This window comes from Phacochoerus africanus, chromosome X, assembly GCF_016906955.1.
Source record: "Phacochoerus africanus isolate WHEZ1 chromosome X, ROS_Pafr_v1, whole genome shotgun sequence".
Lineage (NCBI taxonomy): Eukaryota > Metazoa > Chordata > Mammalia > Artiodactyla > Suidae > Phacochoerus > Phacochoerus africanus.
Window position 1 is genome coordinate 24,246,707 of NC_062560.1, and position 21,644 is coordinate 24,268,350.

Consider the following 21,644-nt stretch of genomic DNA (forward strand, 5'->3'; position numbering starts at 1 on the left):
TTTGGATATATGAGCTGTTTCCTAATATTAACAGCTCATATTTGCTATTAAATCTTTATACATGGACATATCCATGATAATTTTTTGGAGTAATTTTCTAGAAGTAAGGTTGCTGATCAGGGTGTGCCTTAAGGCTTTTGAATATGCTGACAATTGAAACGCTAGGAGTTTGTACTAATTTCCCCACAATATAAGGCAACAACCAAGTATTCTTTGTGGAGACAAGACTTGGTGTAAACATTTTTTTACACATTTGACAATTTGAGAAATGGTTTCTTTCTAAACATGAATTTTTAAAACTAGTGAGGTACATATTTTTTAATGTTTTATTGATGATTTCTGTTTTATTTCTACTGATTTGCACATCCATGCCTTTTAATTATTTTTTATAATTCATGTTCATACATTAAAATTTTCCGAACATTAACAGCATTAATACATTGTGTGACATAAATGTTGCAAATACTTTTGATCACACTGCCAATAAGTTTCATCTCCTTTGCTTATTTTTAGATGTACACCTTTTTATGTTTCTGTAGTCAAATGTATGAAGTAAATTTATTGCTATTTTTGCCTTCAAAACCACCTATCTCACTAGTAGCTCTGATGACTAAATCTACTGTTTTAAAACCTTTGGTGTGGTATACTTATACTATTATAAAATTATAAAGCCTGAATGGATTTTGATATAAGTATATACCTATGAGACCATCACCATAAATAAGGTAATGAACATCACCTCCAAAAGGTACTTAATGTTCCTTTGTACTTCCTTCCTTCTTCACCCTTATTCCCAGGTAAGTTCTGACCTGCTTTCTGTCACTGTAGACTAATTTACCTTTTCTAGAATTTTTATATAAATGGAATCAGGGTACATACTCTTTTTAAATCTACCTTTTATAAATAAACATAATTACATGAGAACCATCAGAAAATTTCTGCCTGTTCATTGGTTTTTACCGCTGAGTACTATTCTGTTGACTGGTATACCACAATTTGCTTATTCATTTGCCTGTTAATGGAAATTTGGATTTTTTCCAGTCTGACAGTGACACAAATAAAGCTGCTATGAAAATTCATGAATAAGTCTTTGTATGTACACTCAATTTCTCTTCTAGAAGTAGAATGGCTAGATCACATGGTATGTGTTTTTTTTTATTTTTTTAAATAGTTATTTCCCCAATACAATTTTTTTTCTACTGTACAGCATGGTGACCCAGTGACACATACATGCACACATTCTATTTTCACACATTATCATGCTTCATCATAAGTGACTAGACATAGTTCCCAGTGCTACACAGCAGGATCTCATTGCTACTCCACTCCAAAGGCAATAGTTTGTATCTATTAACCCCAAGCTCCCAGTCCATCCCACTCCCTCCCCCTCCCCCTTGGCAACCACAAGTCTATTTTCCAAGTCCATGATTTTCTTTTCTGTGGAAAGGTTCATTTGTGCTTTATATTAGATTCCAGATAACCCATTCTAAAAGAAATACTGAAAGGGCTTTTCTAAATTAAATAAGAGAGAGAGAGAGAAAAAAGAGAAAAAGAAGAATTAGGATGGAGGAAACCACAATTGGAAAGCAATCACTTAAATAAGCCAGCATACAGATCTAAACATGAAGATGATAAAAAAAAGACATCAAAATCATACAATGTGGGGAAGGAAAGTAAAAAAATATAGATTCCTTTTTTTTTATTTTAATGATGTGTCTGAGCCTATATGACTATGAGGCAAAAAAGCAAGCAGATATAGGAAGGGCTTAATGTGCTTAAAAAACAGGGCAACCACAAATCAAAACCAAACACTACATTCACAAAAACTGAAAAGAAAAGTACTCAAGCATAAAATAAATGGAAACCATCCAACCCAAAAAAGAAAAGAAGAAAAGAGAAACATAGAATCAACTGGAAAACAAAATTTAAAATGGCAATAAATACATATCTATCAATAATCACCTTAAATATCAATGGACTGAATGCTCTAATCAAAAGACACAGAGTGGCAGATTGGATAAAATATCAAAAATCTTCAATCTGCTGTCTACAAGAAACTTACCTTAGAGCAAAGGACACATATAGATTGAAAATGAGGGGATAGGAAAAGATATTTCATGCCAATGGACAAGACAGGAAAGCTGGAGTAGCAATACTCATATCAGATAAAATAGACTTTAAAATGAAGGCCATAGAGAAAGACAAAGAAGGACACTATTTAATGGTTAAAGGATCCATTCAACAAGAGGATATTACAATTGTCAATATATATGCCCCTTATCTAGGAGCACCCAGATACCTCCAATAAATACTAACAGACATAAAAGGAGAAACTGATGGGAATACAATCATAGTAGGAGACTTTAACACCCCTCTCACATCAATGGACAGATCCTCTACAAAGAAAATCAATAAAGGACACAGTAGAAAAGTTAGACTTAATTGACATTTTCAGGACATTACATCCAAAAAAAATCAGAATATACATTCTTCTCAAGTGCACATGGAACATTCTCAAGAATTCATCACATACTGGGGCACAAAGCTAACCTCAACAAATTTAAGAATATAGAAATTATTTCAAGTAACTTCTCTGACCACAATGGCATGAAACTAGAAATCAACCACAGGAAAAGAAATGAGAAAAAACTTACTACATGGAGACTAATCAACATGCTACCAAAAACCCAATGGGTCAATGAGGAAATCAAGAAAAGGAAAGTAACAAATACCTCGAGACAAATGATAATGAAGACATATCCACTCAAAATCTATGGGATGCTGCAAAAGGGAGGGAGGGACATTGATAGCAATACAGGCCTTCCTCAAAAAAGAAAAAAAATCTCAAACAGACAACTTAACCCAACACTTAAATGAATTAGAAAAAGAGGAACAAACAAAACCTAAAGTCAGGAGAAGGAAGGAAATCATAAAGATCAAAGAGGAAATCAATAAAATAGAGATTAAAAAAACAATTGAAGAAATCAACAAAACCTTGAGCTGGTTCTTTGAAAAGGTAAACAAAATTGATGCATTTTTAACTTCCTAAAAAACTTCCAAATTGCGATCCAAAATGATTGTACCATTTTACATTCCTATCAGCATTGAATTCAAGTTCCATTAGGTCCATAGCCTTGCTAACAGCTGGAATAGTCAGAATTTTTCATTTTATATATTCTAATATTTTAGAGATATCTCATTGTACTTGTAATTTTCATTTTCCTAATGATTAATGTTTAAACACAGCTATGTATCCTGACCATCCATTTATCTTTGGAGGAGTGCCTGTTTACTCTTTTATCCATTTATTTTTATTGGGTTGTTTGCTTCTTTTTTAGTGTTTAGAGTGTGTGTGTGTCTGTGTGTGTGTGCATGTGTGCATATGCATGTGTGCTTGTGTATTCATATAAGTATACATGTTATATATCATAGATAAAAGTCATTTTGCAGAATTTATGGCTTCTATTTTCATCTTAACAATGTCTTTCAAAGAGCAGAATTTATTAATTTTGCTCAAGTCTAAGTTTTCTTTTTTTCCTTCTATGCATTATGTTTTTTGGTGTTGTATATAAAAAATCTTAGATGAATCCAGGAAATAAAGATTTTCTCCTTTGTTTTCTTCTATGTTTTATAATTTGGGGTTTATATTTACATCTAGGGTCCATTTCGAATTAATTTTTGTATGTGGGGCTAAGTATGGATGGAGGTCTTTCTCTTTTTTGCATATTGATATACAATTGTTCAAGTGTCATTATAGAAAATCAATATTGTCAATGCAACAGTTTTCTAAATGATTCTAAAATTCAGTTGCATTTTGTCTAAAACCAGTAGGAAAGCTCTAATAAAAGTAGTCACAAAATGAAGCAACAAACTGCAATTATTAAAAACAAAGTTTATAAAATGGAAAATATGCAAATGACACCAAAACCTCAGGCGACAAAAGCAAAATAAATAAGTGGAACTATATCAAAGTAAAAAGTTTTTGCATAACAACAAAAAAACAGTAAAATGAAAAGGCAACCTCTAAGTTAGGAGAAATTTTTTTTTTTGTCTTTTTGCCATTTCTTGGGCTTCTCCCGCAGCATATGGAGATTCCCAGGCTAGGGGTCTAATCGGAGCTGTAGCTGCAAGCCTACGCCAGAGCCACAGCAATGCAGGATCCGAGCCGCATCTGCGACCTACACCACAGCTCACGGCAATGCCAGATCCTTAACCCACTGAGTGAGGCCAGGGATCGAACCCACAACCTCATGGTTCCTAGTTGGATTCATTAACCACTGCGCCACAACGGGAACTCCTATTTGTAAACTAATATATCTGATAAGGGGTTAATACCAAAATATCTAAGGAACTCTTATACCTCAGCAGCAAAATAAACCACAAAGAACTTTATTAAAAAATGGGTAGTGGACCTAAAAAGACATTTTTCCAAAGACGACATACAAATGACCAACAAGTATATGAAAAGATGTTCAACATCACTCATTATAAAGAAAATGCAGTTCAAGATCACACGATCTCACCTCAGAATTGATGGGATGGATATTACCAAAAAGACAAGAGATAAATGTTGGTGAGGATGTGGGGAAAAGAGAACCATTATATACTATTTGTAGGAATGTAAAGCCATTATGGAAAACTGCATGGAGGTTCCTCAAAAAAAGCAAAAACAGAACTACCATATAATCCAGTAATCCTACTTCTGCTATATAGCCAAAGGAAATAAAATCAGTGCCTTGAAGAGATATCTGTACTCCCACGTTCACTGCAGTATTATTCACAATAGCTAAGATATGGACAACAACCTAAGTATCTGTCAATGGAAGAATGAACAAAGATGTAGTATGACTATATACACATGCGCACACATACAACATACACGAAAGACTATTATTCAGCCTTAAAAAAGGAGATCCTGCCACTTGCAACAACGTGCATGAATCTGGAGGACATTATGCTAAGTGAAATAAGCCAGACTCAGACAGAAAACTGCATTATTTCACTGATATGTAGAATATAAAGAGTAGAATACATAGAAGCATGGAGTAGAAGGGTGGCTACCAAGAGCAAGGAGGTGGGGGAAATGGGGAGATGTTGGTGAAGGATAAAAAGTTGCAGTTACATAGGATGAATAAATCTAGAGATCTAATTTATGGTATGATGACTACAGTTACTAATGCTGTATTGAAGAGTAGAGTTTTGTTAAGAATGTAGATTTCAGGTGCTCTGATCACACAAAATAATGTAATATGTGAGGAGATGATATGTTAACTAGCTTGACTGTAGTAATCATTTCACTATTTATATCAAACTTTCATGTTGTATACTTTAAATATATACAATTTTTCTTTAATAAACAGAAGATATTAAATTATGAGAACTATAGAGGAGTGTAATATTTATTTTGAAATTTTATAATTGTGCCTAGAAATCTAGATGTGTTGGAAGAATATTTTGATGGACCTCATATTCTTAACTGGAAAAAATTATATTCTTTCCTGAAAAGGGCAGAAGTTGAAAGAACATGATTTGTGGCATCTCAATCCAGTGAAATTTTTAAATATTTATTTATTTATTTAGCTTTTTAGGGCCACGCCTGCGGCATATGGAAGTTCCCAAGCTAGGAGTCAAATCCGAGCTGCAACTGCCAGCCTACACAATGGCCACAGCCACAGCCACACAGAATCCAAGCTGTGTCTGCGACCTACACCACAGCTCATGGCAATGCCGGATCCTTAACCCACTGAGTGAGGCCAGGGATTGAACTTGCATTCTCATGGATACTAGTTGGGTTTGTAATCCACTGAGCCACAGTGGGAACTCCATCAGTGAAATATTTTAAAAACCTCATACATAGAGGCAACTTATTTAAGTTTTTACCCTGAGATAACATTTGTTCAAGAAAGTTACTCAGAATGGGTGAAAAAATAAAATATTTTGAATTAAATATTCACACCTTTCAGTAATAATAAATAGGCCTGAAAAGGTCCTCCATTTATCAGGATTGCCTTAAGTTTGTTTGTTTGTTTGTTTGTTTGTCTTTTTAGGGCCACATCTGGCATATGAAGGTTCCCAGGCTAGGGGTCAAATTGGAGCTGTAGCCTCTGGCCTATGCCACAGCCACAGCAATGCAGGATCTGAGCTGCATCTGTGATCTACACCACAGCACTGCAATGCCAGATCCTTAACCCACTGAGCAAGGCCAGGGATCGAACCTGTGTCCTCATGGATGCAAGCTAGTCAGATTCGTTTCCACTGAGCCACAATGGGAACCCCTGGCTGAAGTTTAGAATGCACCTGGGCACCTGTACAGAGATACTTTCCTCAATTAAAATTATTAAAGTCTACAGAGAAGAGGCATTAAAAGTTGTCAACAACTTAAAATGTATTAGTCATACAATGTAACTTTGGGGAGGTTGCAACTTAGTTTTTTAAAAATGAAAAGCAAGACAACATTGGAAAAATACATTCTTTAGAGAAGTACTAATGATACATAATTAGAAATATGTATAGTTAAAAACCTGATAAAAGTATGTGGATATGTGACCAGAATAATTATTTTACCTCTGTTAATTTTTATGTCTGGAATATGAATAAAGGGATTGTTTTAAAGTGTGTAGATTGTTTTAAAATATGATATTTTAGAAATTATTTTGGAAAATAACACTTGAATAGAACTTTTACTTTCATGAATACAAACCAAATACTTTTAAACTTATATATTTTGTTATTTTAGTATGCCCTTTGAATTTATCATCTTACAGCTAGGACAATAAATTACATTGCTACCCTGCCCATAAACATCTCTATCTACCTATGCGTGGTGCATGCTCCTCTATTAGCTCCGTCACTGTACTTTTATGACATCTTTTAACATTTTAATTAATAAGGTAAATCACCAGATACATACTTTATATATATAATAGTAAAAGAAGAGGATAAAATAATTTATATTAATAAATAAAATGTGTACTTATAAATACTGTATGCAAGCATATGTCCTTTCTACAACAGGTCATATGCTTGCATACAGTATTTATAAGTTCCTTCTTCTGTTGCACATTTTATGTTCCCTTTACCTACAGATAAAACCTCAAGTGGTCACAGTACTTTTATTAGTGTAATGACTCAAAATTCATTTCTGAAGTTTCTGAGCCTAGTAGATCTGCCTATACTTACTTGATGTATTCTGCTGTTATATTTTATCATCAGACATGGGAGTTCCCATCATGGTTCGGCAGTAATGAACCCGGCTAGTATCCATGAACATGCAGGTTTGAACCCTGGCCTCCCTCAGTGGGTTAAGGATCTGGCATTGCCATGGGCTGTGGTGTAGGTCACAGATGCGGTTCAGATCTGGCATTGCTGTGGCAAAGACCGGCAGCTGCAGCTCCAATTCGACCCCTAGCCTGGGAAATTCCATATGCCTCAGGTGCGGCCCTAAAAAGGCAAAAAAAAAAAAAAAAAATTAACCATTACACAGAATGATAACAGGCACCTTTCTGTTTGATTTCATCAAGCAGGTAACTTTCCCAGTAATTGGTGAAGGACTCAGTTACTAGTTCTATAACTAATCCTGACCCCACTTCTGGAAATGGAGTTCCAATCCTATTCAATCTCTGGTCCTTTTCTCCATCTTGGATGGTCCCTTAGCTTTGGCTCCACCAATTTCTCGCTCCCTCCACTTCACTGTATTTCCGTGCCACTGTTTTTTTTCTAGCCTGTGTTAATTTAAGGCCTCTTGGCTTATGGAAGTTGAGAGGAATTTTAGTCTTTAGAATAAGCTGACATGCACAGATGTTATTTTCTTCCTTCGTGAATACTGCAAAAAGTATGTTCAATTTTACGTTAGGGAAAGAAATATTATAAAATTTACTAATTTTCAGTTTGTGGAAAGAACTTACATTCCATAATATAATTTGCTTCTTAATATTTGTCTTACATGAATTCCCAAGGAAAATAATTTTCATTCTTTATTCATTTATACTTAACTAATCACAAAGCTGTATTTAAAAAATCTGTAACCAAGAAAATTTCGTCTTAAAATAAATGAAGTTCAGTCTTGTAAGATAGGAGGTTTTTAATGAAAACTCATCATATTGTAATGGCTTTTTACAAAATAACAGAAACTACTGTTCCTAATTTAAATTGCGTTTGGGAAGATTTTACAATATCTTTCTTAACTGAGCCTTTGAAGAGGAGAAAATCCACTATTATCTAGCTTCGTGTTATTCTATACATGATAAGCATCATTTCAAGAAAAGACTAAAAGATTTTGGAGGGGAAATTATTAGTTTTCTCTTTGCCTTAAAGCACACTCCAGGTATTTTAATTTTTCTTTTCATTTGTAAAAACAACAACAAAACCAAACCTACAATGCCTGGAGAAGCAAACAACAAAAGACTGAAGCTGAAAGAATAATCCATTCTTCAATTATATGTTTGCTACTTCTATCTTGTCACTGTAATAATCTATTAAATTTATTTAGTGTTTTTTTGGTTTAAAAAGAACTTTCACCTACTGTAATCTAACATTTGACCTTCAAATAACTCTGAGATATCTACTATGGGTAAATTTTTCCTGAAACAGAGATATGCTTGCTTACACATATTTTTTCCACCTCTCTTTAAGACCAGTGATATACAGAGGTAAGATTATTCACTACATCCCAAAATTGACCCTGGGAAGTATTAAACCCCTAGTCCAGTCTCATTAACATCATGGTTGATTCCTAAACATGTTACCTGATTTGTTCAATGTTGTCCTCTCAAAAATGGTATAAAAACATCATTGAACTACATGAATGTGTCAGACAGAATTCAATTATTCCAGTTAAAATTCTTTAAAGTAAATCAAAGAGTTTTGCTGTATTTACACTGTAATCCTCAACAGAAAAATAAAGGGATATCCAAAAAGAACTTGAAGGGCATAAACTCTCCAAAGGGCTACACTAAAATGAAAGATTTATTACTCAGTGGTACTGGGTAAAAGAATTTGAAGCTAGTATTTGGCTTTATAGCTTGGAATTAAGATCTTCCAATATAGGTTGGCTAATGACTGTTACCTTTTTCAGTTTTTTTTTGTGTGCCTGGTGTAGAATCTATTAGAAGATTCAGAATTATTTGAATGCTTCATATAGAGCTTTGGCCTTAGCATTTTTAGAGATTTGGGATTGGATCTAAAGTGGCTTGCTTGAATGTATTTTACGATCAAAATAATTTTGGCTGAAAGCAAGGTAGTCAATACATTTGGTCAAAAATATTAATTAGTCCTGGGTATTTTGTCTAATGGTGATTTTGGTGCAGCCTGGGCCATTTTGTAATCCTTAATGTTTTATGGATATATTGTATTTTGTAGGATTTTTCAGGTTTATTACACTATCTATTTCCTTTCTTTATAATTCTCTGTCAGTCAGTTTTCTAGCTTTATCCTGTCATATGCAGCCTAAGAGAACAGGCTGAAATAAAGTATTTTAACTACAAACAAATATGCTTTGCATACTTCTATTTTTATAGTGTTAATATAGCTATATGAAGTTGAAATATGAAATTATTGTTTTTTATAGATCAAACTGAATAGCAGTAGTTTCACATGGTTTAAAGTAATATATATATAACATATGTGCACATATATACAGTTTGGATATTTATACATTGGATGTTGATAATGGTTACCTTTGGAAACATTAGATGATAGTAATTTTTAGTTTTCTTTTATACGTGTGTTTATTTTATTTTTAAGGAATGAGCAGCCTTGATTTGTAGTAAGGACAAAAATATCAGAAAACACTGCACAACAACAAATAAGTGATTCTAGAAAAAAAATGTGACTTGAAGTACAAATTTATAAATTTCCCACCTGAATTAATGGCTCCAACAAATTATTATATATTTCACTGTGATTTCTAGTAGATATCTCAGACAGCATCTCCAAAACTGAACTCTTATCTCCCACAACCTTAGTTTCTCTCCCTACCAAATGGTCTTTTCCTTTCTCAATAAAAGGCAATCCCATCTTTAATTTCCTCAGCCTAAATCTTTGTGTTTATCTTAGATGTCTCATTTCTCTCAATCTCTACATTCAATCCAATAGGAAATATCACTGCTACCACCCTGGTTGATGACAACATCAAATCTCAGATTTATTGCAAATTGTCCTCTAAACGGTCTCCTTGCTTCAATTCTTGGTCATCAGAGTGATCTTTTTAAACTACCAGCCACATTATGCCAAGTCTCTTCTCCCACCTCTAAGGACTTCTTATCTCCTTTAAATAAAATCTATATCCCTCGCTACAATCTACATGGTCCCTGGAGATCTGTCCCCTCGCTACCTGTAACTTCTCTAACTTCATCTTCTTCTACCCTGCCCCTTCCTTACCCTTTCCCAGTTATACCAACCTCCTGGTTTTTTGTTTGTTTGTTTGTTTGTTTGTTTTGCTACACCTGTGGCATGTGGAAGTTCCTGAGCCAGGGATCAAAGCCACAGCACAGTTGTAGCTTGCATCACAGCTGTGGCAACATCGGAACCTTAACCCACTGCGCCACATGGGAAATTCCATAGCCTTCTTTCTTTACTCCAGGTTACTACAATTGCTATAATGGAACACTTTTTCCTGAGGTAGCAATTATCAGTCACTTCATTCATGTCTCTGTTCCAATGTCACTGCATCAGAATCCCTCCTTAACCATTCTAATTAGCTAAACAGATAACTAGACATACATATAGATAGATGTAGCTATGGCTACAGATGTAGATAGAAATATAATAGGATGTCTTCATCCAAACATTACCATCATTAGATTATAAATTCTACAAGCAAAGCCGCCAGTTTTGTTTTCTGTTCACTATTGTTACCTTTGTGCTTGAAGCAGCTCTTGACATATGACAATGTAAAAAAGGTGACTGAATGAATTAGTATAATCATTATACAGTACATGGTGCAGGGGAAGGGGCGAGGTTTTTAAAACAACAGAACCATCACAATCCACCTCTAGTTTTCCCATTCAGTTTGCTTAGGATTACAAGAGCAATAATTAAATGCCTGAACTCACTTTAGAAGCCAGAGTGACAATTAACCACAGTGAATCCTTACTATGTCTCTGAATTTGAGTCATCATCTAGTTGAGAGATGATTAGCAACCAAGATGCAAGAGTGGCAAAAGAACTGAAATGATGAAGATGGGTGGAGGAGACTGAGAAATAACTTATAGAACCTGATAACAGATCAGGTGTGGAGGGTCAGGGAGAGAAGGGAAGAAGACTGAACTTCCTAGTCTTAGAAACTGGGAAAATATAAACAAAATTCATCCTTTACCTTCATCCAGGAACTTCTACTTCTTCACCAAAATATTGGCTGGGCTACAAGGTCAGCAACTTTCCGGACAAAACAGCATTACCTGTAAGAAATAACACTAACCATGTAAAATCACAATGGCAAGTGTGGTGATTGAGGTGACTATAACATAAGATAGTGACAATGAAAAAAAAATTAAACTAAATCAGATTGTTACAGTAAGGCGCTATCTCAAGAATGAATATGATGGCATTTAAAATCAGAATTACTGGGCACCTTTTTTAGCTGGGAGACTTTGTTCAAACAAGTATTGCCACTTTTCAGCTGGCATTTCTTCCTTTTTGGATCTACTGAGATAATTAGTCATTTTTGTGCCAACAGACCTTCATGCTGTGAAATGAAATGAAACATTGATGGAGCCCTATGGACTTGAACTAGTCTGCTTAACATTCAAAGGCAATGATTTAAGATTTAAATTACTAATTAATAATTTAACCTAAGTCTTCTTGTATCACTAAATAATATTTTCACATGCAACCTAGTAAGGGAGCTGCATAGACCAATGGTTCTCAAACTTTACTGTTCATCAGAATCACCTGGGGCCTTGTTAAAACACAGATTATAGGGCCACTGCTCCAAGGATTCAGATTCAGCAGATCTAGAATGGAGCTCAATAATGCATTTCTAACAAGTTCCTGAGTAATGGTGATGTTGCTGATCTGAGGACCACACTTTGAGAATCACTGTTGTAGAGAAATATTTCTCTGTTCCCAGAGAAACTGTTCTTTAAAATATTAAATTTTAAATCCAGGTGTAGAGTAATAGCTGTGAGAGTGGGATATTCCTTCATCCTTGTCATTGCCAGGAGGGCAATTTCACACTCTCCTGAACCTCTAAGAGATGTAATCCTTGGATGAAGTGTTAATTAACCAAATCACTAGTGAGACAGCAAAAATAGGAAAAGGAAAAACAAAGAAATGTAGTTTCTAGGTCTGTGTCATGGAACTGTAGTGCTGGCTTTTATGAAAGGAATATTTTAGACATCCAACTAAACTCTTATTCTCCATATCTCTTGTCAATTGCTAAAATGCTCTGGTCAGGCTTTATGGTTTAGCCTTAGGGAGTCAGGCTAAGAGGATAGAAAAACTATCTGCAGGCAGTTTCTCCAAATGTTTATGTAAATCATGAGCTTCTTTCCTTCACATTTAAATATCATTTCAAGCTTAACAGACTTTTTTGTAATATTGAGGATTTAAAAAATATATATATTTAAAAGAAGCAAAAAATAAAAATAAAAAAATAAAAGAAGCAAATATCAAAATCTATGACATCTTTCTGCAATTCACTAGACCATTTTATAACATGAAAAATTTTTGCTGCCTGAGATATTTTTTCCATGATAAATGCTTTAGAATGTGATAATATTTTTACATCAACCAATTAAAGATTATTTTCCACTAAAACACTTCCTGTAATACATTGGTGAACACTGTCTCTGAAAAAAATACAAAAGAAAAACCCCCAAAAATTCCTCTGCTCTGAAGAAATTTGTTTTTCAAAGAAACTTTTTGATGATGAAACTTTCATGGGTCCTATATCAGTACCAATAATAGTGCCTGGCACATAGTAGGCATTTTATAACCTTGCTCAATGACAGATGTCTGGTTCAAGTGAGGTGATAATATATTAATTACTGTTGACCTTATTCTCATACCTTTTACACTCCCAGAATTGAGTGAATTTTTTAAAAGTTTATATTTGGAAAATGACTTCATGAAATGCTCAAGTAATTGGTAAGCATAACAGCAGAATATGAATTTCAGTGGTATAGGTGATCTTTATACATGTGGAAATGGAATATGAGATTAGTCTATTCATAAAAATATATTAACATCCATGATAATTTTTTTCAGAAATGTATTTCTATATTTTTATTTTAGAAGGTTAGAATTTGCTATAATGCAATTTATAATGAGCACTGAACATTCTTCTCTACTATCTTTGGACTTGACCTGTCCCTTACAGAATTTTTCCCCTTAGTAATTGCAGGAAAAGAAAAAGTTGTCCTCAACTCTCTTATAGTCCCTGACTGGGCCTGAAAATTAAACTGACAAAGATAGATTAATAGGAGAAAAGCATACAAATTTTAGTGAATGAAGAATTAAAACAAAAAGAAATGACCAGAGCCGGAAACTTTTATACCTTTTAGACAAACAAATTTGTGAAGAACTGACAAGATAAAGAGATTTAGGCTAGGGATATGTAAAAGGTGAAGAAGTCACTAGGAAGATTAGAGTTTATCAGACAACATTTCTTTATACAGATTTTTGGGCCCCCTAATTCCCTGTCTCTGGTGGTAAGTATGTTTTCCTTCTTCTTGGTACAGGGACAGTACCTTTCACAAGGGAGTTTTATGAATTGTTTCAGGGGAGAAGGGCGAGAGATGTGAGGTCATAGGGATGTTCCCTCTTCTGCCATTTTCTTAAAGCCCTTCAGCTTAAGATATTCAATATGTCAAGGCACCATATTTGGGGGTAGCATGTCCTGAACTCCATCCCAATATTGCATCATCATTTCGCATTTGTGGGGTGGGCCCAGGCTACTATATACTGAAGCTAAATTTCATAAACCTTCTTGTAATTGTGACTAGGTGAAGGAGAAGAGAAAAACATGGAGAGTACTCTAAGCAGTTCTGTGCTTCCACTAAGTGACCATTAAAGCTGCTTTAAAATTACTATTATTTATAGACTCTAGAGGTAGGCTCCCAGTATAACTATGTGACATTAAAAAAGGCTTAAATTTAAGACTATAGGGGAAAACCTAACTTTAAAAATATAATCAAAGAGCAAAATTGGACTTTTTTGTGATGCAAGTATAAATTAGGCTAAATGACTGTAAGTACAAAAAAGGATCTTAGAAACTTATGAGAAACTGGAGTAAGATATGTCAAAACTAATTTTAAAGTCTAAGTAAGGAAAAGCATGAAGTTTGTGAAATAGATAATGAGATTTAAAAGCATGTGATTGACCAAGACATAGCATAAATATACTGTATAATTCAGGTTGTTTGGGAAACCTATTAAAATTAACTCATAATTAAAACTGACTTCTTTAGTCACAGTGAAATTTTCACGTTATATTTAATCTGGATAATTACTATGGTATCAATCTTGATAGTGGAGTTTACCTAAACCGCATACGTAGAGTTACATAATGTAATCATATTTGTCAAAAATGATGTTTAATTTTCATTGGGTTTGGCTTTGAATTTTATTTTTTTCCCATTTACTACAGAACTACCATAAAGCCTACTCTTCAGACTTAAAACTGTTCACTCCTTCCTGATTGTAAAAACATGACTAGGGACAGTCATTCATATTCACTGCCTTATATTTCAGAAGAATGCCAGGAAACCTGAAAAAATCTAGGCTTACAGTTTACTACTCTGTGGACTTTGTCCAAAGACAGTTGTACAAACAAAAATGGGGGAAAAAATCCTATCAACCAATCAAACCAGAAATTATTTTTTGTTAAACTATGTTTCCAGGAAGTTACAAAGAACCAAGGGACAAATACAAGCAAATTCCATTGTATACCAACATGGTGCCAATGAATTAAAATGACATATGTATAGAAACCTTCATATTATTTGTTACTGAATTGAATCAATAGTCTGACTTAAGGGGACACTGTCCAGTAAGTGTCTTGCCTACTAAAGTCATATTAAAATGGGGTCTGTACAGTCCTTAGTAACTGAAAGTAACAGTACTACTACCTTTTCACTCTATTTAAGCAACGATATTTAAAGATAATCTCATTCCTCCTTTATCTAATTCATTTTCCCAATACTGAACACCCTTATTTGTGCTGCCTGCCTTATCACATTGGTTTATTTATTTAATTTCTTAATGTGAATTCCTCTACCTTTAAATTATGAACTTATTCAAGGGCAGTGACTGCCTTAGTACCTGGCATATCATGAGTGCTAAATAAATGCTTACTTAACAAGGATATCTTGGGTAATCTAAGCATAAATATAATTATTCTAATATCCCAAGCAGACTTTACTGAGTGAAAGCTATGCACCTGATGTATTGCTAGGCATTAAGATACAAACAAAAAGGCAATGAATTCCCCCCTAATTATGTATCATACAATCTGGTTTGGGAGGCAGATACCAAAAGAATCAACTTTTGTACAGCATAGTGAGGGGATAAGTTATTCATAAGGTAGTATTGGAACTTGGACTGAAATACTCATAGTTTTGTTTAGAAATACATTTTGGGAGGAGGTAATGATGGATTCAGGGAAGAGAAAAGAACATGCATGAGTGCTAATCATGATATTCCCTAGAACTTTAGTCCTCCTTTAAGGAAAGACTAGTTCAGTTCAGCAATTTTCTGAGAATCCTCTGTATTAATTATATCCTTGAATTCCAGAACAATGTCTCACATCTGCTAAAACAAACATCATGTCTGTGGATTTACAACTGCTCCCTCTTTCTGGCCCTTACATCTCCATTCCTGATTTTCTTTTCAAGGTTATAGATTCAGAGCATTTGTTCTGTGTTCACAAAGAAAGGTATTTGACTCTTTACTCTGTCACTTACTTACTACCTGTGAGCCACTGGAAAAGTTACAAAATAACCTGCCTGAAGAAAAAATATACTGATTCATGTGAAAATATACTACCTGGCACACTGAATGATCAAGAAATGTTAGTTACTGGAGTGGATCAAGAAGGTGGAGTAGGAGGATACAGAACTCACTTGCCCCCATGAATACATAAAAATGCATCAACATGTGAAACAATTCTCACTGAAAACTAACTGGAAACTGGCATAAAAACACAAGTAAAATCAAGCCTGTACAAAAGATACACACATTATCTGGTATGAAAGGAAGAGACACTATCAGGTCAGGAGTTGTGCTCCTGGGAGGGAATTCAGAGGAAAAGCGAGATTATACAGGTAGAGATCCTTCCGGGGGAAAGAGTGGTTTGAGCCACATACTGGGTGCCCCACTGTTGGAACAAAGGGAAGACATGCTGCCTCAGTGGGTTAGAGTGCCAGTGGGACTAACAGGAGGGCTGTGGGAAACCTAGACTTTGCTCTCAAGGAGCACATGAATGCTAGCTTGCTCTCAAAGCAGGGAAGAAAGGACAGAATGAGAATGCCTGGGTGGCTGAAGGTTTCTTGCAACCCGCGTGGTATGAGCCCCAACATGAGCTAGGCCAACATTCCAGCCCTACTTACCTCACATCACATCTCCACACTGGAGTGAAAGCTGCCACAACTGAGGGAAGATCTGTTGTAGACGCTGAGGTGACTTAAACTCAAAGTGGCACTTGAGCAGGATGGGGGCAGCCACTGCTAGAGCTACACAGGCAACACATCAGAGGCAGTCCAGATCTCTGGCAGCAGCCAGACTGCCACAGTCCACACCCTAGTCCTCATTGAGTGCTCAAGCCAGCTCTTTGTATTCCAGCACTGCTTTTGTCTGGGGTGAGGGTGCAAGTGATGGAAGAGGGGAGAGTTCACAGTGGAAAGGAACTGAACCATCTCAGTACCAAACCTAAGGGCTTCCGCTCCAGCAACTTGGGACCTGATCTTACACTTGATAGGGTGGTGATGGCTAATGAGCATTGGAGAAGGCCCAGCTCACACCTGGCTCCAGTATTAGCCCCTCCTTCTGAAGCTCCAAATCCTACCAAGGTGATAGCTTCCAGCACACCCTGAGAAAGACATTATTGGTGTTTATATCAAATTAACTATTCCCACTGAAGCCACTGGGTACACATAGACTGTATAGGGAGCTTCCACAAAAGGACGCCCCTTTAAAACCACCAAAGGTAATTGTCTCACCTAATTTCACAGATACAGTAAAAGAAAAGCAAGATGAGAAGGCATAATATGTCTCAATTGAAAGAAAAAGAAGACTGTCTTTTCTCCAATGTATATTATTGCCCCCTTTGTCATAGAATAGTTGACTGCAGGTGCATGGGTTTAATCCTGGGCTTTTTATCCTGTTTCACTGATCTATATTTCTGTCTTTGTGCCAGTACCATATGGTTTTGATGACTGTTGCTTTGTAGTATAGTCTGAAGTCAGGGAGCCTGATTCCTCCAGCTCCATTTTTCTTTTCCAGGATGTCTTTGGCTATTCTGGGTCTTTTGTGCTTCCAAACAAACCTCAAAATATTATGTTCTGTGAAAACTTAAAAATATTTTGTTCTGTGAAAAATGTCCTTGGTAATTTGAAAGGGATTGCATTGAATCTGTAGATGGCCTTGGGTAGTATAGTCATTTTGATAATATTGACTCTTCCAATCCAAGAGCATGGTATGTCTTTCCATCTGTTTGTGTCATCATTGATTTCTTTCATCAGTGTCTTATAGTTTTCAGAGAACAGGTCTTTTGTCTCTTTAGGTAGGTTTACTCCTAAATATTTTATTCTTTTGGATGTGATGGTAAATGGGATTGCTTCCCTAATTTCTCTGTCTGATCATTCATTGTTAGTATGTAGAAATGCCATTGATTTCTGTGTATTAATTTTGTATCCTGCAACTTTGCCAAATTCATTGATGAGCTCTAACAGTTTTCTGGTAGAGTCTTTAGGATTCTCTAGGTATAGTATGTCATCTGCAAATAGTGATAGTTTTACTTCTTCCTTTCCAATTTGGATTCTTTTATCTCTTTTACTTCTCTGATTGCTGTGGCTAGGACTTCCAAAACTATGTTGAAGAGTAGTGGCAAGAGTGGACATCCTTTTCTTATTCCTGGTCTCAGTGGGAATTCTTTCAGCTTTTCACCATTGAGAATGATGTTCGCTATGGGTTTGTCATATTTGGCCTTTATTATGTTGAGGTAGTTTCTCTCTATGCCCACTTTCTGAAGGGTTTTTATCAGAAATGGGTGTTGGATTTTGTGAAAGGCTTTTTCTGCATCTATGGAGAGGATCATATGGTTTTTAATCTTCAGTTTGTTCATGTGGTGTATCACACTGATTGATTTGTGGATATTGAAGAACACTTGCATCCCTGGGCTAAATCCCAGAATACAATCCTTCTAATGTATTGTTGGATATGGTTTGCTAGTATTTTGTTGAGGATTTTTGCATCGATGTTCATCAGTGATATTGGCCTGTAATTTTCTTTTTTTGTGGAATCTTTGTCTGGTTTTGGTATCAGGGTAATGATGGCCTCATAGAAGGAGTTTGGGAGTATCCTTTCCTCTGCAATTTTTTGAAATAATTTCAGAAGGATAGGTATTAGCTCTTCTCTAAATGTTTGATAGAATTCGCCTGTGAAGCCATCTGGTCCTGGACTTTGTTTGTTGGCAGTTTTTTAATCACAGTTTCAATTTCAGTTCTTGTGATTGTTCTGTTCATCTTTTCTATTTCATCTTGGTTTAGTCTTGGGAGATTGTACCTTTCTAAGAATTTGTCCATTTCTTCTAGTTTTTCCATTTTATTGGTGTATGGTTGCATATAGTAGTCTCTAATGATCCATGTATTTCTGTGATGTTCATTGTTACTTATCCTTTTTCATTTCTAATTTTATTGATTTAAGTCCTCTGTTTTTTTTTTTTTTTTTGAGAAATCTGGCTAAGGGTTTATCAATTTTGTGGAACTTTTCAAAGAACTAGCTTTTTGTTTCATTGGTCTTTTCTGTGGTTTTCTTCATTTCTATTTCATTGATTTCTGCTCTGTTCTTTATGATTTCTTTCCTTCTACTAACTTTAGGTCTTGTCTGTTCTCTCTCTAGGTGCTTTAGATATAGTTAGCTTGTTTATTTGAGCTTTTTCTTGTTTCCTGAGGTGGGCTTGTATTGCTATGAACTTTCCTCTTAGAACGGCTTTTGCTGCATCCCATAGGTTTTGGAGTGTCGTATCTTTGTTGACATTTGCTGCTAGGTATTTTTTAATTTCCTCTTTGATTTCTTCAGTGATCCAATGGTTGTTTAGTAGCATGTTGTTGAGACTCCATGTGTTTGTGTTTTTTGCAGTTTTTTTCTTCTTGTTGACTTCTACTTAGATAGCATTGTGGTTGGAAAAGATGCTTGATATGATTTCAATTTTCTTAAAGTGACTGAGGTTGGATTTGTAGCCCAGGATTTGATCAATCTTAGAGAATGTTCCATGTGCACTTGAGAAGAATGTGTATTCTGTTGCTTTTGGATGGAATGTCCTATAAATATCTCTTAAGTCCATCTGGTTTAATGCATCATTCAGGGCCTGTGTTTCCTTATTAATTTTGTGTCTGGATGATCTGTCCATTGCTGTGAGTGGGGTGTTAAAGTCCCCCACTATGATTGTGTTATTGTCGATTTCTCCTTTTAAGGTTGTTAGCAGTTGCCTTATATGTTGTGGTGATCCTATGTTGGGTGCATAGATATTTACAAATTAGGAGTTCCCGTCGTGGCGCAGTGGTTAACGAATCCAACTAGGAACCATGAGGTTGTGGGTTCGGTCCCTGCCCTTGCTCAGCGGGTTAACGATCCGGCATTGCCATGAGCTGTGGTGTAGGTTGCAGACATGGCTTGGATCTTGCGTTGCTGTGGCTCTGGCATAGGCCGGTGGCTACAGCTCCGATTCAACCCCTAGCCTGGGAACCTCCATATGCCGCTGGAGCGGCCCAAGAAATGGCAAAAAACAAAAGACAAAAAAATAAAAATGAAAATAAAAATTGTTCTATCTTCTTCATGGATTGATCCTTTGATCATTATGTACTGTCCTTCCTTGTCTCTTAAAATATTCTTCATTTTAAGGTCTATTTTGCTCATACGAGTATTGCTCCTCCAGCTTTCTTTTGATTCCCACTTGCATGGAATATTTTCAACCATCCTCTGACTTTCAATTTGTGTATGTCCCTAGAAGTAAAGTGGGTCTCTTGAAGACAGCATATATATGGGTCTTGTTTTTGTATCCATTGAGTCAGTCTATGTTTTTGGTTGAGGCATTTAGTCCATTAACATTTAAGGTAATTATTGATATGTATGTTCTTATTGTCATTTTATTAATTTTTTTGGATTTGTTTTTGTTGCTCTTTTATGTTCCCTTCTTTTCTCTGGAGAAAAGACAGCAGCCTGTTCAATATGTGGTCCTGGGAAAACTGGACAGCCACATGGAAAAGAATGAAATTGGAACACTCCCTAACACCATACACAAAAATAAACTCCAAATGGATTAAAGACCTAGATATAAGACCAGATACCATAAAACTCTTAGAGGAAAACATAGGCTAAGCAAAGCCAAGCACTCTCTGACATAAATGACAGCAACATCTTCTCAGATCCACCTCTTAGACTAATGACAGTAAAAACAAAAATAAGCAAATGGGATCTAATCAAACTTCAAAGTTTCTGCACAGCAAAGGAAACCCTCAACAAAACAAAAAGACAACCCACAGAATAGGAGAAAATCTTTGCAAATGAATCCACTGGCAAGGGATTAATCTCCAAAATTTATAAACACCTCCTATACCTCAACACCAAAAAAACCAAACAACCCCATTAAAAATGGGCAGAAGATCTAAAGAGACAATTTTCCAAAGAAGACATACAGATGGCAAAAAAACACATGAAAAGATTTTCAACATCACTCATTATTAGAGAAATGCAAATCAAAACCACTGGGTGGTACCACCTTACATCAAAAAGTCTACAAACAATAAGTGCTGGAGAGGAGGTGGAGAAAAAGGAACCCTGGGACACTGTTGGTGGGATTGTCAATTGGTGCAACCACTGTGGTAAACATTATGGAGATTCCTCATAAAACTAAACATATAACTACCATTTGATCCAGCAATCCCACTCCTGGGCATCTATCCAGAAAACACCACAATTCAAAAAGACACATGTACTCTGATGTTCATTGCAGCACTATTTGCAATAGCCAAGACATGGAAACAACCTAAATGTCCACCAACAGAGGATTGGATCCAGAAGATGTGGTACATATACACAATGGAGTATTACTCAGCCATTAAAAGGAAGAAAATACCAGCATTTGTAAAAACATGGATAGACCTAGAATTTATCATGCTAAGTGACGTCAATGAGACTATGAGACACAAATCAAATCAAATCAACATCAAATGCTATCACTGACATGTGGAATCTGAAAAAAGGACACATGAACTTTGCAGAACAGATACTGACTCACAGACTTTGAAAACCTTATGGTTTCCAAAGTAGACACATTGGTGGGTGGGGGATGCACTGAGCGTTTGGGATGGAAATGCTGTAAAATTTGGTTGTGATGATTGTTGTAAACCTATAAATGTAATATAATTCATTAAGTAATAAAAAAGAAACAAAAAAAGAGGAACGCCCCCCAAAAAGAACCCTAGGAAA